The 14,686-nt window shown below is 35.8% G+C and overlaps 1 pseudogene; it reads right to left on the reverse strand.

Moving 5' to 3' along the window:
* Window positions 1–3,763: 3,763 nt before the first annotated feature.
* On the reverse strand, window positions 3,764–6,474 carry LOC116761148 (annotated as a pseudogene).
* Window positions 6,475–14,686: the final 8,212 nt, after the last annotated feature.

The following is a 14,686-nucleotide window of genomic DNA, read 5'->3' on the forward strand; positions in this document are numbered from 1 at the left end:
CTTGTCAGGCCACATCTAGAATAATACACACAGTTCTTTAAGAGAAATACATTTGAAAACCATGATATATAAGAGAGTCCTATAAATATTAAAGAAGTTTAGCTTTGTAAAAAAGAGATTTCAGGGTAAAATGATATTTGCCTAACTTAAAGAACTCTAAATTAAATAACAATTAGACTTATTTTATGCAGCTCTCGAAAGCATATTTTATATATGATTAATGAATGAGGCTTAGGGGAAAGTATTTTCCATTTTAATATGTCAATTTCTGTCTTCTCAAATGCCACCCAGTTTCTAAACCAATGTTGTTTAAGTCAGAAAGAGTATTAAGATTTCTGCTTGAATGACGAGTGCATTCTAGAATAGTGAGCCTACCATATTCTTTTAAGTGTCTGGTACACCTGACATGAGCTCTGAGTAATTTTATGCCCTACTAGTGGTTTTTCAGGGAACCCAGTGTCTATTCTGTCTTTTGGTAACAATACCTTGATGTACCTTTGACGTACCCCTCCCACAGTCTCAATTCGCTGTGCTTTTTATGAGGTCGACTCAACAACATACCCTGGGTATGGGCACTGTGATTGGCTTAGGGATGATCATATGTCCCAATTTTGTCCAGTAACACTTAGACACAGAATATTACGTTTGAATTGCTGGAAGAAGATAATTGTGTCCTCCTTAACTCTCCCCCACCCCCATCACACACATACACACAAAATGTACTTGTCTGGGAAGCTACTGTCTTTTCATTAAATCTTTGACAGAAGCCAACAAGAAAGAGAGCAGAATTAAGACATTTTCTTAGAGTGGGTCCTAGTAATATAATTTGAAACTCTGGTACTAGTATAACCATGGATATTTAACTTTTGTGAGCCAACGAATTCCCTTTTTTATTTATTTTTAAATTTGCTTAAACTTATATGTTGAAATAATTATAAATTCACATAAAATTGCAAAAATTGTACAGAGAGATTCCTTGTACCCATCACCCAGCTTCTCTCAATGGTGATATCTTACATAATTATAGTGCATTATCAAAACCAGGAAATTGATTGGTATAGTAGAATTAACCAAACTATAGACCTTGCTCAAATTTTACTGTATTTTGCATGCACTCATTATTTTATGCTGTTGTGTGTAACTCTATGATATTTTTCCATATGTATAGATTTATATAACCATCATTATAATCAACATAAAGAACCATCATTACATCATTACATCCCTACAAAGCGACTCTCTCATGCTGCCTCCTTTCTAATCATGCTCTTAACCCATGGCAACCACTTGTGCATTCTCTTTCTCTATAATTTTGTCATTCTGAGAACATTATATAAATGGAATCAGTATGTAACTTTTTGAGATCGGTTCCCCTTTTATTAAAGCCTTTTGAGATTAGATCCCTTTTGCATTAAATATTTATTATTTATTTAGGTCTTGTGTCACTTCCATCTATGTTCCAGTTGCATTAATCCTCAAGGCAGAATTTTTTTTTAAACCTCTATTGTGTTTGCTCATTCAGTGTAACTGAAATTCCTGCTCTGCTTCTTTAGTTAGCTTCAGTCCCCCCACCGGAAATGAAATCTTACCCCGAAATCCAGCTGTGTGTCTGAGATCTCAACTGGCTTGGCTCTTCCCCGCCTCCTGCCTCCCCCTTAGGAGCTGCAGCTCTCAAACATCCAACCAGTGTATGGAATCCTAGAAAGTCATAGGCCAGTTGTCAGCTTAACACTGTCACTTTTCAAAGTTCAATTTTGGCAACTCTCAGTAAAGTATAATTTCTGAATTTTTGAATAGATTCTTTTCACAAGAAGAAATAGGAAAACTTAATTGAATAGCCCTATATCTGTTAATGAAAAATGAATTCAAACATAAAAGAAAATCCCAGGGTCATATCCCATCCCCAGTAAATATTATTAAACATATAAGAAAGAGATAGGAGGAGGGAACATTTTCCAACTTGTCTGTAACATCAACACAAACTTGATAATGAATTCTAAAAACGACATCATGAAAAATATTATGGAGTCATATTCCTTGTGAATATAGATGCAAAAATATTTAACAAAATAGCAAATTGAATCCAGCAATATTTATATACAAACACAAAAATATATCATGAACAGGTTGGATATGTTGCATCAATATAAAGTTGGTTTAATATTTGAAAATCAATCAAACAAACTCACTACGTTAACATAACAAAAAGTAAAATACATGAGCATCTTGATAGATACAGAAAACGTATTAAAAAAACATTCAACTGCCATTCATGATAAATGTACTCAGTATACAAGGAAGAGAAAGATTTTCAATCTCATAAGGGACATTTATGAAAAACCTATAGTTAACATACTTAATGGTAAAAAATGGAACATTTCCACTTCAAGATTGAGAAATGTGGTGAATATGTTTACTTTTGCTACCTCTATTCAACACTGAGTTGGAAATACTAGTGTGAGGTAAGGAAAAGAAATAAAAGACCATTCAGATTAAAACAAAAGAAGTAAAATTGTCATTATACACAGATGACATTATGTTTATGTAGAAAACCCCCAATACTAACTCCCAAAGGAATCTTAAAAGAAAACCTACTAGAACAGTGAACTTAGCACAGAATACAAAGTTAATACACAAAAATTAATTGTATTTCTATGTATTAGCAACAGAAAACTAGGAAATCAAATTTAAAACACAGCATTCAAGGACAGGAAATACTTAACAAAACATATGAAAATCCCTCTACTATAAACTACAAAATATTGATGAGAAAAGAGGGAAGACCAGAATAAATGAAGAGATACATAATGTTTGTGCATTATAAGACAAATTGTTAAGAAACCAATTCTTCACAATGTCTGTATAGGTTCTATGTAATTCTCTTCAAAAGCCAATTAGTATTTTTTATATAAATCAGAGCCTGGCTTTAGAATTTATAGGAAATACAAAGATTCTAGAATTGACAAAACAATCTTGAAGAAGAACAAAGTTGTTAGAACTTCACTTCCTGATTTCAAGACTTAAAGTTATAGCAGTCAGGACAGTATGGTATTAAAATAAGTACACACAAGGTGATCAGAATAGAAAGTCTAGAAATATAAAGATGTATTAACAGTCAGTTTTTGTTTTTTGTTTTTTTCCCCAGGAGAAACAGCTTTATTTGGACTGAGAGTTGGAGAGTGAGAGCAGGACCTGAGATAGCATCCTGAGCTAAGAGGTAGAGATCAGTTTCCAAAATGGCAGTCAGAGCTCATCAGCCAAATGGACTCCACTTCCCAGCAGCCTTGCAGTGAGTGCAATCAATAAAAGGCCTGCTGGGAAATGTTTATTTGCCACTAAATCACCCAAGCATGCCACAATTACAAGAAAGGTACAGGTCGTTTTTTTCTTTCCATAATTAAATTTCCACAGCATCTCCCCAATCATGAGTATTACAAAAGAAAGTAAAAAATCACATTTTACAGATCTTAGACTTGTCTTCAGCATTTAGCTCAAATCTCACCATCTTCAAAATATAGTTCTGAAAAATTCACCAGCTAAAAGTTTTATCTAAGCAATGGGAAGGCGGCCTTTGCTAGCCCATGGCAATTCTTCTCCCATTTTCCCTAGCCAGTTAGGGTTGAACAGCAGAGAGAGGCTTAGATTGCAGGGATGGCGGGGGGGAGGGACACAAGGGCTAATTTCCCCCAGTACAAGATGGCATCTGAAACTTGATGGGAGAGCAGAACTGGAGAGACTTGAGGGAAGGGTTTAGGCCCTGTATTCAGTCAGAGTCACTGCTGGAAGAGGAAAAGCAGGAGGAGGAAAGCTTGCCGTGTTTGTGGTGTTTCTGCTTCTTTTTATGAGCTTTTTAAATTTTCTTTTGCATCTTCTTGTCAATCACCATTCCTGGTCCTACCTTGCCAGGAGTCAACGGATTCACGGGACACATGCCAGGGGCAGGTGGTGGGTATTGAGGGGGGTAGGGACCTGAGGGTTGGCATCCTGATACCCTTGTTGTGGCACAGAATGACAGGGCCCACCAGGGGGAAAGGCTGGATTCCCCTGGGGTGCTCCTGGGGGAGTGGGAAAGGGGTCTGGAGGAAAGGTAGGGGGGGCAGGTGGTAGATGGGCAGGATTGCAACCTCCAGGGTACCTGACATTAGGGGAGTATGGATATGGCCCTGGCTGCCCGGCATTGGGGTTCCATATGTTCAGGTATTTCCTCCAGCCCAGGAATGGAAAAAGAAGGAAACTGAGGAATCCAGGTGTCCCGTCACCTTTACACCACTGCTTCAACAGTCAGTTTTGAACAAAGGTAACAATATAATTCAATGGGGGAGAGAAAAGTTCCTGACCAAGTGGATATCCATATGGAAAAAACAAAAACAAACCCCAAAACTTTGATTCTCCTTGCACTTCACTCACATACATATTTTATTCAAGAAGGATCATAGATATAAATATAAAGCTAAAACTATATGTCTTATAGACAAAATACATGAGAAATTTTTCAAGAACTTTGGGTAAGCAACGATTTCTCAGGTAAGACACAGAAGGCAAAAACCATACAAGAAAATATTTATAAATTATAGTTCATCAACTTAAAAATTTTGTTATCAAAAGAAATAGTTAACATAAATGAAAAGGTAAGCCAAAAAATGGGAGAAAATATTATAGTATATATGTATCTAATAAAAGACATATCTAGTATATATAAAGAATATGGAAGGGTATAATATAAGAATATATATAACATATAAATAATATAGAAAGAACTCCTATAACTCAATACTAAAAAGACAAATAACCCAATTAAAAAATGAGCAGAGCTTTAAACAACAAGACAAATATGCAAGTAGCCAATAAGCACAAGAAAAAGTGCTCAATTTTATTAGTTCTCAGGGAAATTCTAATTAAAATTGCCATGAGATACCATTTCCCACCTTTAGAATGGCTAAGATTAAACGTGTTTTAGGGATGTAATGTACAGCATATTGACTATAATTAATAATACTCTATTGCAGGGCTTCCCTGGTGGTGCAGTGGTTAAGAATCTGCCTGCTAATGCAGGGGACATGGGTTCGAGCCCTGGTCCAGGAAGATCCCACATGCCACGGAGCAACTAAGCCCTGTGCGCCACAACTACTGAGCCTGCACTCTACAGCCCGCGACCCACAACTACTGAGCCCGCGTGCCACAACTACTGAAACCCGCGCACCTAGGGCCCGTGCTCCACAACAAGAGAAGCCACCACCGTGAGAAGCCCGCACACTGCAACCAAGAGTAGCCCCTGCTCGCCACAACTAGAGAAACCCCGTGTGCAGCAACAAAGACCCAATTCAGGCAAAAATAAAAATAAATAAAATAAAATAAAATAAAAAAATACTCCATTGTATCTTTGAATGTTGCTAAGAATAGAACTTAAAAGTTCTCATCACAAGAAAAAAACATTTTAACTATGCTTGGTGATGGATGTTAACTAGACTTATTGTGATGCTCATTTCACAACATATACAGATATCAAATCATTATATTATATACCTGAAACCAATATAATGTTATACGTCAATTATATCTCAATTTTTAAAAAAGTGTTTGTAACGGTATGGAACAATTAGAACCCTCAGAGATTGATAACTGGGAGTACAAAATGGTGCAACTGCTTTAGAAAAGAGTTGTCTAGTTTCTTGAAAAGCTAAAAATAAATCCTAGCAATTCTACTTCTAGAAATAAATAAAAATTTGAAAAAGACTTATATAGAATGCTCATAACAACCTCTTTTGTAATAAATAAAAACTGAAAGCATCCCAAATATTCATCAGCTGGGAAATGGACAAATTGTGACATAGTCATAGAGTGGAACACAACTGAGCAATAAAGATAACTGAACTGCTGATACATGCAACAAAATGGGTAAATCACATGAACATAATTTTGAATGAAAATAAAACAGACTCAAAAGAGTATATACTCTGTAATTGTATGTAGATACTGTTCAAGGACAAGGAAGACCCTTCTGTGGTGAAAGAAACTATGGTAGGCTCAGTGCTAGGATTAGGAAGACCTGACTGGAAACCAGCAGGAGGGAACTCTATCTTGATTGAGGCACTCAATACTTGGGTATATATGTATTCATCAAAATTCATTACACCTAAGATATGTGGTATTACTGTCATTTAAATTATATATCAATAAAAAATTGAAACCTAAGAAAAAGTTTTCTCAAATACTGACAACTTCCTAAATCAGTACATATTCAGTGTATATCTTTAGACACACTGTGATTTGTATTTTTGCCTATTTTGAATACCATTCTTCTTTATAGCAACGTCAGTTCCCCAAGGTTTAGTACCTCCCAATTCCAAACTTTCTCCATTTCTAACTGGTCGTCTGTTGAGGTCTCAGACTATTTCAACAATAATTCTGCCCAAGGACTCATTAGCTATAACTAAGTGTATAGAAACTTACTTGCAAGTGTGATGAGTTCCCCATTACACTGGATATTCAATAAGGTCAGATAGTCATTTTATTCAGTAGATGTTTTGTAATACCTGTTATATGCCTGTTACTGTCCTAGGCATTTAGTTGTATAGCTTCAATAAATCAGGAGTTAATAACTTGCAGCTGTACTTTTAAAATTTAGTCTTTTTCTTTTTCTTGCATTTCTTAGCTGCAATGATGATTGTACTTACATATACAATGGGAATAAAACCATAGGGCAGGGTTTTCGTCCTGGTCATTTTTATGATCAGCAGTTCCTTCAAAGTGACCAATTTACTGGTAATTTACATCATTTTTGGGAACAAGACAAATGAATCAATCTCATTATATTCTTTGTCACATACTGGAATGATCTATGATTGTGAAAAATTTTTGTATAAAATACTTCACTGAAACCAGGAAAAAAATCACTATCTGCAATGTAAACTCTTCACATTAGGTCATGTGTTACTCATTTGATAAAATGAATCAGAATATTTTCATTCATAAATGCAATATAGCTAAAATAAACACAAAGTTGTCAAAATCTACAATAAAATATGTAGGGTCTCCCCTCTATTTTGTTAATTCAGAACTATTTTATATTTCTTTGGATATATACATACTATATTTATCTAATCTATTCTTGTCTTGAAATCAAAGATATTATAAAATATAGGCTTTTATTATTGCTACAACTATTAATCTACTAATAAGTTCTGTGATAAAATTCATTACTTAACTTATTCAAATAATCAGAGCTGTCAAAATTATCAACTTAGTAAGCAAAACCTTTGTTTGCCAACTTATTACCTAAATTAGATGAGATTAATATAAAATTTTAGTTATATTTTTCAACAGCTCTCAACACATGCATTTTCTTTTACCGAATTTTTTTATAATGTTAATATGCTCTATATCAAATGCCTTCTTATAAGACTTAAAGCAAATACTAGCTAAAGAATTCTGTGTTTGCCAAATTCTGAATAGGAAATAGAAAGATTAGAGTTATTTGGAAGTATTTAATTTTATAAACTTCAAAGTAATTTATAGTCAATGGAAATAGTGTCAACTTTTTATCTATTGTGAAACTATCTAATTGCATAACAGGTTTGCTAGTACATTGTGATTCAACACAGTTTAAGAGAAAATTTGTAAATATATTTTTATAAATTCCCAGCTAATTATTAAAGATATAATATCATAAAAACTATTTATAAATGTAAATTCATGTTTTATTCTGTTTGCCTAAATTATTCTCATGGGAAAAAATGTCTTCCATACCTTAAACAAAATATTTAAGCTTCCATTTTAAGATCTGCTTGTCAGAGGTGAAATTAAGCATGATTATTTTAGTTCCATTAAAAAGGCATTTTGACAAAAATGCTGAAGGGATCCATGGGATAACAGGCTGAACTCTAACAGCATCTGTTACAGAGCTCTAAACCCTCATGATTAAAACTGGGGCAACAGTTCCAAAATCGATAGAGCAAGCAGGATCAGAGAATGAGACATGAGATGCTCTGTGGCTTCATCCGGGCCGCTCTGGATGTCTGTGGGAGGCAAGCCAATCTGTACACTTCCCTGGAGCACTGTGACCTGGAGCTGAGAGAAACCCTTTGCCTTCAGCTGTGGAGTTGTGATAAGCAGTGTGGCTGACAGGGTCTTGGTGCTCCAGCCGGGTGTCAGGCCTGAGCCTCTGAGGTGGGAGAGCCAAGTTCAGGATGTTGGTCCACCAGGGACCTCCTGGCCCCAAATAATATCAATTGACGAGAGCTCTCTCAGAGATCTCCGTCTCAAAGTTAAGCTGCAGCTCCACTTAACGACCAGCAAGTGCCAGTATGGACACCCCATGCCAAACAAAGAGCAAGACAAGAACATAACCCCACCCATTAGCAGAGAAGCTGCCTAAAATCATAAAAAGTTCAAAGACACCCAAAAAAACCCCACCAGACATGGTCCTGCCCACCAGAAAGACAAGATCCATCCTTATCCACCAGAACACAGGCACCAGTCCCCTCCATCAGGAAGCATACACAAACCACTGAACCAACCTTACTCACTGGGGGCAGACACCAAAAACAATGGGAACTATGAACCTGCAGCCTGTGAAAAGGAGACCCCAAACACAGTAAGTTAAGCAAAAGGAGAAGACAGAGAAATACACAGCAGATGAAGGAGCAAGGTAAAAACTCGCCAGACCAAACAAATGAAGAGGAAATAGGCAGTCAACCTGAAAAAGAATTCAGAGTAATGACAGTAAAGCTGATCCAAAATCTTGAACCAGAATGGAGAAAACACAAGAAACGTTTAACAAGGAACTAGAACTAAACAGCAAACAAACAGTGATGAACAACACAATAAATGAAATTAAAAATTATCTAGAAGGAATCAGTAGCAGAATAACTGAGGCATAAGAACACATAAGTGACCTGGAAGATAAAATAGTGGAAATAACTGCCACAGAGCAGAATAAAAAAAAAAAATTGAAGACAGTCTCAGAGACCTCAGGGATAACATTAAATGCACCAACATTTGAATTATAGGGGTCTTAGAAGAAGAAGAGAAAAAGAAAGGGGCTGAGAAAATATTTGAAGAGATTATAGTTGAAAATCTCCCTAATATGGAAAAGGAAATAGTCAAACAAGTCCAGGAAGCACAGAGAGTCCCATACAGGATAAATCCAAGGAGAAACACACCAAGACACATGTTAAAAAAACTATCAAAATTAAATACAAAGAAAAAATATTAAAAGCATCAAGGGAAAAGCAACAAATAACACACAAGGGAATCCCCATAACATTAACAGCTGATCTTGCAGTAGAAACTCAGCAAGCCAGAAGGGAGCGGCAGGACATATTTAAGGTGATGAAAGGGAAAAACCTACCAAGATTACTCTACCCAGCAAGGATCTCATTCAGATTTGATGGAGAAATCAAAAGCTCTACAGACAATCAAAAGCTAAGAGAATTCAGCACCACCAAACAAGCTTTACAACAAATGCTAAAGGAACTTCTCTAGCAGGGAACACCAGAGAAGGAAAAGACCTACAAAAACAAATCCAAAACAATTAAGAAAATGGTAACAGGAACATACATATCAATAATTACCTTAAATGTAAATGGATTAAATGCTCTAACCTAAAGACATAGACTGGCTGAATGGGTACAAAAACAAGACCCATCTATATGCTGTCTACAAGACAGCCACTTTAGACCTAGGGACACATAAAGACTGAAAAGTGAGGGCATGGAAAAAGATATTCCATGCAAATGGAAATCAAAAGAAAGCTAGAGTAGCAGTTCTCATACCAGACAAAATAGACTTTAAAATAAAGACTATTACAAGAGACAAAGAAGGACACTACATAATGATCAAGGGAACAATCCAAGAAGAAGATATAATAATTGTAAATATTTATGCACCCAATGTAGGAGCACATCAATACATAAGGCAAATGCTAACAGCCATAAAACAGGAAATCGTCAGTAACACAACAATAGTAGGGGACTTTAACACCCCACTTTCACCAATTGACAAATCATCCAAAATGAAAATAAATAAGGAAACACAAGCTTTAAATGATACATTAAACAAGATGGATGTATTTGATATTTATAGGACATTCTATACAAAAAAAACAGAATACACTTTCTTCTCAAGTGCTCATGGAATATTCTCCAGGATAGATCATATCTTGGTTCACAAATCAAGCCTTGGTAAATTTTAAAAAATTGAAATAATATCAAGTATCTTTTCCAACCACAGCACTCTGAGACCAGATATCAATTACAGAAAAAAAAAAAAACTGTAAAAAATACAAACACATGGAGGCTAAACAATACACTATGAAATAACCAAAAGAACACTGAAGAAATAAAAGAGGAAATCAAAAAATACCTAGAAACAAATGACAATGATGACCAAAAACCTATGGGATGCACCAAAAGCAGTTCTAAGAGGGAAGTTTATAGCAATACAGTCCTACCTCAAGAAACAAGAAAAATCTCAATAAACAACCTAACCATACACCTAAAGCAATTAGAGAAAAAAGAACAAAAAAAACTCAAGGTTAGTAGAAAGAGAGAAATCATAAAGATCAGATCAGAAATAAATGAAAAAGAAATGAAGGAAACGAGAGCAAAGATCAATAAAACTAAAAGCTGGTTCTTTGAGAAGATAAACAAAATTGATAAACCATTAGCCAGACTCATCAAGAAAAAAGGGAAAAGACTCAAATCAATAGAATTAGAAATGAAAAAGGAGAAGTAACAACTGACACTTCAGAAATACAAAGGGTCATGAGAGATTACTACAAGCAACTATATGCCAAAAAAATGGACATCCTGGAAGAAATGGACAAATTCTTAGAAAAGCACAACCTTCCGAGACTGAACCAGGAAGAAATAGAAAATATAAACAGACCAATCACAAGCACTGAAATTGAAACTGTGATTAAAAATTTTCCAACAAACAAAAGCTGAGGACTAGATGGCTTCACAGGCGAATTCTATCCAACATTTAGAGAAGAGCTAACACCTATCACTCTCAAACTCTTCCAAAATATAGCAGAGGGAGGAACACTCCCAAACTCAATCTACGAGGCCACCATCACCCTGATACCAAAACCAGACAAAGATGTCACAAAGAAAGAAAATTACAGGCCAATATCACTGATGAACATAGATGCAAAAATTCTCAACAAAATACTAGCAAACAGAATCCAACAGCCATTAAATGGATCATACACCATGATCAAGTGGGGTTTATCCCAGGAATGCAAGGATTCTTCAGTATACACAAATCAATCAATGTGATTAACCATATTAACAAATTGAAGGAGAAAAACCATATGATCATCTCAATAGATGCAGAAAAAGCTTTCAACAAAATTCAACATCCATTTATGATAAAAACCCTCCAGAAAGTGGACATAGACGGAACTTACCTCAACATAATAAAGGCCATATATGACAAACTCACAGCCAACATCGTTCATGAATGGTGAAAAACAGAAACCATTTCCACTAAGTTCAGGAACAAGACAAGGTTGCCCACTCTAACCACTCTTATTCAACATAGCTTTGCAATTTTTAGCAAGAGCAATCAGAGAAGAAAAAGAAGAGGAATCCAAATTGGAAAAGAAGAAGTAAAACTGTCACTGTTTGCAGATGACATGATACTATACATACAGAATCCTAAAGATGCTACCAGAAAACTACTAGAGCTAATCAATGAATTTGGTAAAGTAGCAGCATACAAAATTAATGCACAGAAATCTCTTGCATTCCTATACATTAATGATGAAAAATCTGAAAGAGAAATTAAGGAAACACTCCCATTTACCACTGTAACAAAAAGAATAAAATACCTAGGAATAAACCTACCTAACGAGACAAAAGATCTGTATGCAGAAAACTATAAGACACTGATGAAAAAATTAAAGATGATACAAACAGATGGAGAAATATACCATGTTCTTGGACTGGAAGAATCAACATTGTGATAATGACTCTACTACCCAAAGCAATCTACAGATTCAATGCAATCCCTATCAAACTACCAATGGCATTTTTCACAGAACTAGAACAAAAAATTTCACAATTTGTATGGAAATACAAAAGACCCTGAATAGCCAAAGCCATCTTGAGAAAGAAAAGCAGAGTTGGAGGAGTCAGGCTCCCTGACTTCAGACTATACGACAAAGCTACAGTAATCAAGACACTATGGTACTGGCACAAAAACAGAAATATAGATCAATGGAACAGGATAGAAAGCCCAGAGATAAACCCACACACATATAGTCACCTTTTCTTTGATAAAGGAGGCAAGAATATACACTGGAGAAAAGACAGCTTCTTGAATAAGTGGTGCTCAGAAAACTGGACAGCTACATGGAAAAGAATGAAATTAGAACACTCCCTAACACCTTACACAAAAATAAACTCAAAATGGATTAAAGACCTAAATGGAAGGCCAGACACTATCAAACTCTTAGAGGAAAACACAGGCAGAACACTATGACATAAATAACAGCAAGATCCTTTTTGACCCACCTCCTAGAGAAATGGAAATAAAAATAAACAAATGGGACCTAATGAAACTTAAAAGCTTTTGCACAGCAAAGGAAACCATAAACAAGACGAAAAGATAACCCTTAGTATGGGAGAAAATATTTGCAAATGAAGCAACTGACAAAGGATTAATCTCCAAAGTATACAAGCAGCTCATGCAGCTCAATATCAAAACAACCAACAATCCTATCCAAAAGTGGGCAGAAGACCTAAATAGATATTTCTCCAAAGAAGATATACAGATTGCCAACAAACACATGAAAGGATGCTCAACATCACTGGTCATTAGAGAAATGGAAATGAAAACTACCATGAGATATCACCTCACACCAGTCAGAATGGCCATCATCACACAGTCTATGAAGAATAAATGCTGGAGAGGGTATGGAGAAAGGGAACCCTCTTGCACTGTTGGTGGGAATGTAAATTGATACAGTCACTATGGAGAATAGTATGGAGGTTCCTTAAAAAACTAAAAATAGAACTACCATATGACCCAGCATAACCCTGAGAAAACCATAATTCAAAAAGAGTCATGTACCACAATTTTCATTGCAGCACTATTTACGATAACCAGGACATGGAAGCAACCTAAGTGTCCATCGACAGATGAATGGATAAAGAAGATGTGGCACATATATACAATGGAATATTACTCAGCCATAAAAAGAATGAAATTGAGTTATTTGTAGTGAGGTGGATGGACCTATAGAGTGTCACACAGAGTGAAGTAAGTCAGAAAGAGAAAAACAAATACCGTACGCTAACACATATATATGGAATCTAAAAAAAAAAAAAGTTTCTGAAGAACCTAGGGGCAAGACAGGAATAAAGATGCAGATGTAGAGAATGGACTTGAGGACATGGGGAGGGGGAAGGGGAAGCTGGGACGAAGTGAGAGAGTGACATGAACATGTATACAGTACCAAATGTAAAATAGATAGCTAGTGGGAAGTAGCTGCATAGCACAGGGAGATCAGCTCTGTGCACTGTGACCAGCTAGAGGGGTGTGATAGGGAGAGTTGGAGGGAGACACGAGAGGGAGGGGATATTGGGATATATGTATATGTAGAGCTGACTCACTTTGTTATGCAGCAGAAACTAACACAGCATTGTAAAGCAATTACATTCCAATAAATATGTTAAAACAAAAAAAAACTCATGGGGGACTTGCCTGATGGCACAGTGGTTAAGAATCCGTCTGTGTATGCAGGGGACACGGGTTCCAGCCTGGTCTGGGAAGATCCCACATGCCGCAGAGCAACTAAGTCTGTGTGGTGGAACTATTGAGCCTGTGCTCTAGAGCCCATGAGCCACAAGTACTGAAGCCCCTGAGCCTAGAGCCCGTGCTCCGCAACAAGAGAAGCCACCGCAATGAGAAGACCGTGCACCGCAACGAAGAGTAGCCCCCCGCTCGCCACAACTAGAGAAAGTCCGGGGAGCAATGAAGACCCAATGCAGCCATAAATAAATAAATATTTTTTTTTTTAAAAAAAGGTGTTTTAATTTACTTCCTGCCATTAAATGCTACTTTGTTATATAAGGTCTTGATCCTAAGGACATAAAATGTAGCCAAGCATTTATCTGTTCAGCTAGTTCAATTTTGCCAAGCAAAATTACCCTCTGAAGTTTCTATCTAAACTGTGTAATGTGTCAAAGCTACAATTATGATAAATGTGCCAAAAAAGCATACAAAATTACTGGCTGAAATGATTTACAATCTGGGTAAAAGTTAAACTGAAAATAGACTTTATTGATTTTAATTTTAATAAAGAGCATTTCTTTTTTGTTGTATCCAAGATACTATTACAAAAGTGAATTAAAAATAAAGACATTCCATACAACCATTAAGCCACATCTCATTAAAATTCAGTCTTCTTTTTTATTATAAAAGAATACTAACTCAATATTTTTTGTATGTGGAGAGAAGACATAAATTAGACGTCAACAGTATTTCTTTTCATTACACTTTTCAAAGTTCCAACTATTAATAACGAGACTGCCAAGTGTCAGAATGTTCTCTTAAACTGGAAAGCCTGGCATCAAGCATTCTGTCTCTGGGAAACGAAGTAAGAAAATACTTGACTTATACATGCCAAGTTTTCTTTTTTGTCTTCCTAATTGAGTGAGGTATATTACAATCATGTTGT

The sequence above is a fragment of the Phocoena sinus genome, chromosome 10 (genome assembly GCF_008692025.1).
Source record: "Phocoena sinus isolate mPhoSin1 chromosome 10, mPhoSin1.pri, whole genome shotgun sequence".
NCBI classification, from domain to species: Eukaryota; Metazoa; Chordata; class Mammalia; order Artiodactyla; family Phocoenidae; genus Phocoena; species Phocoena sinus.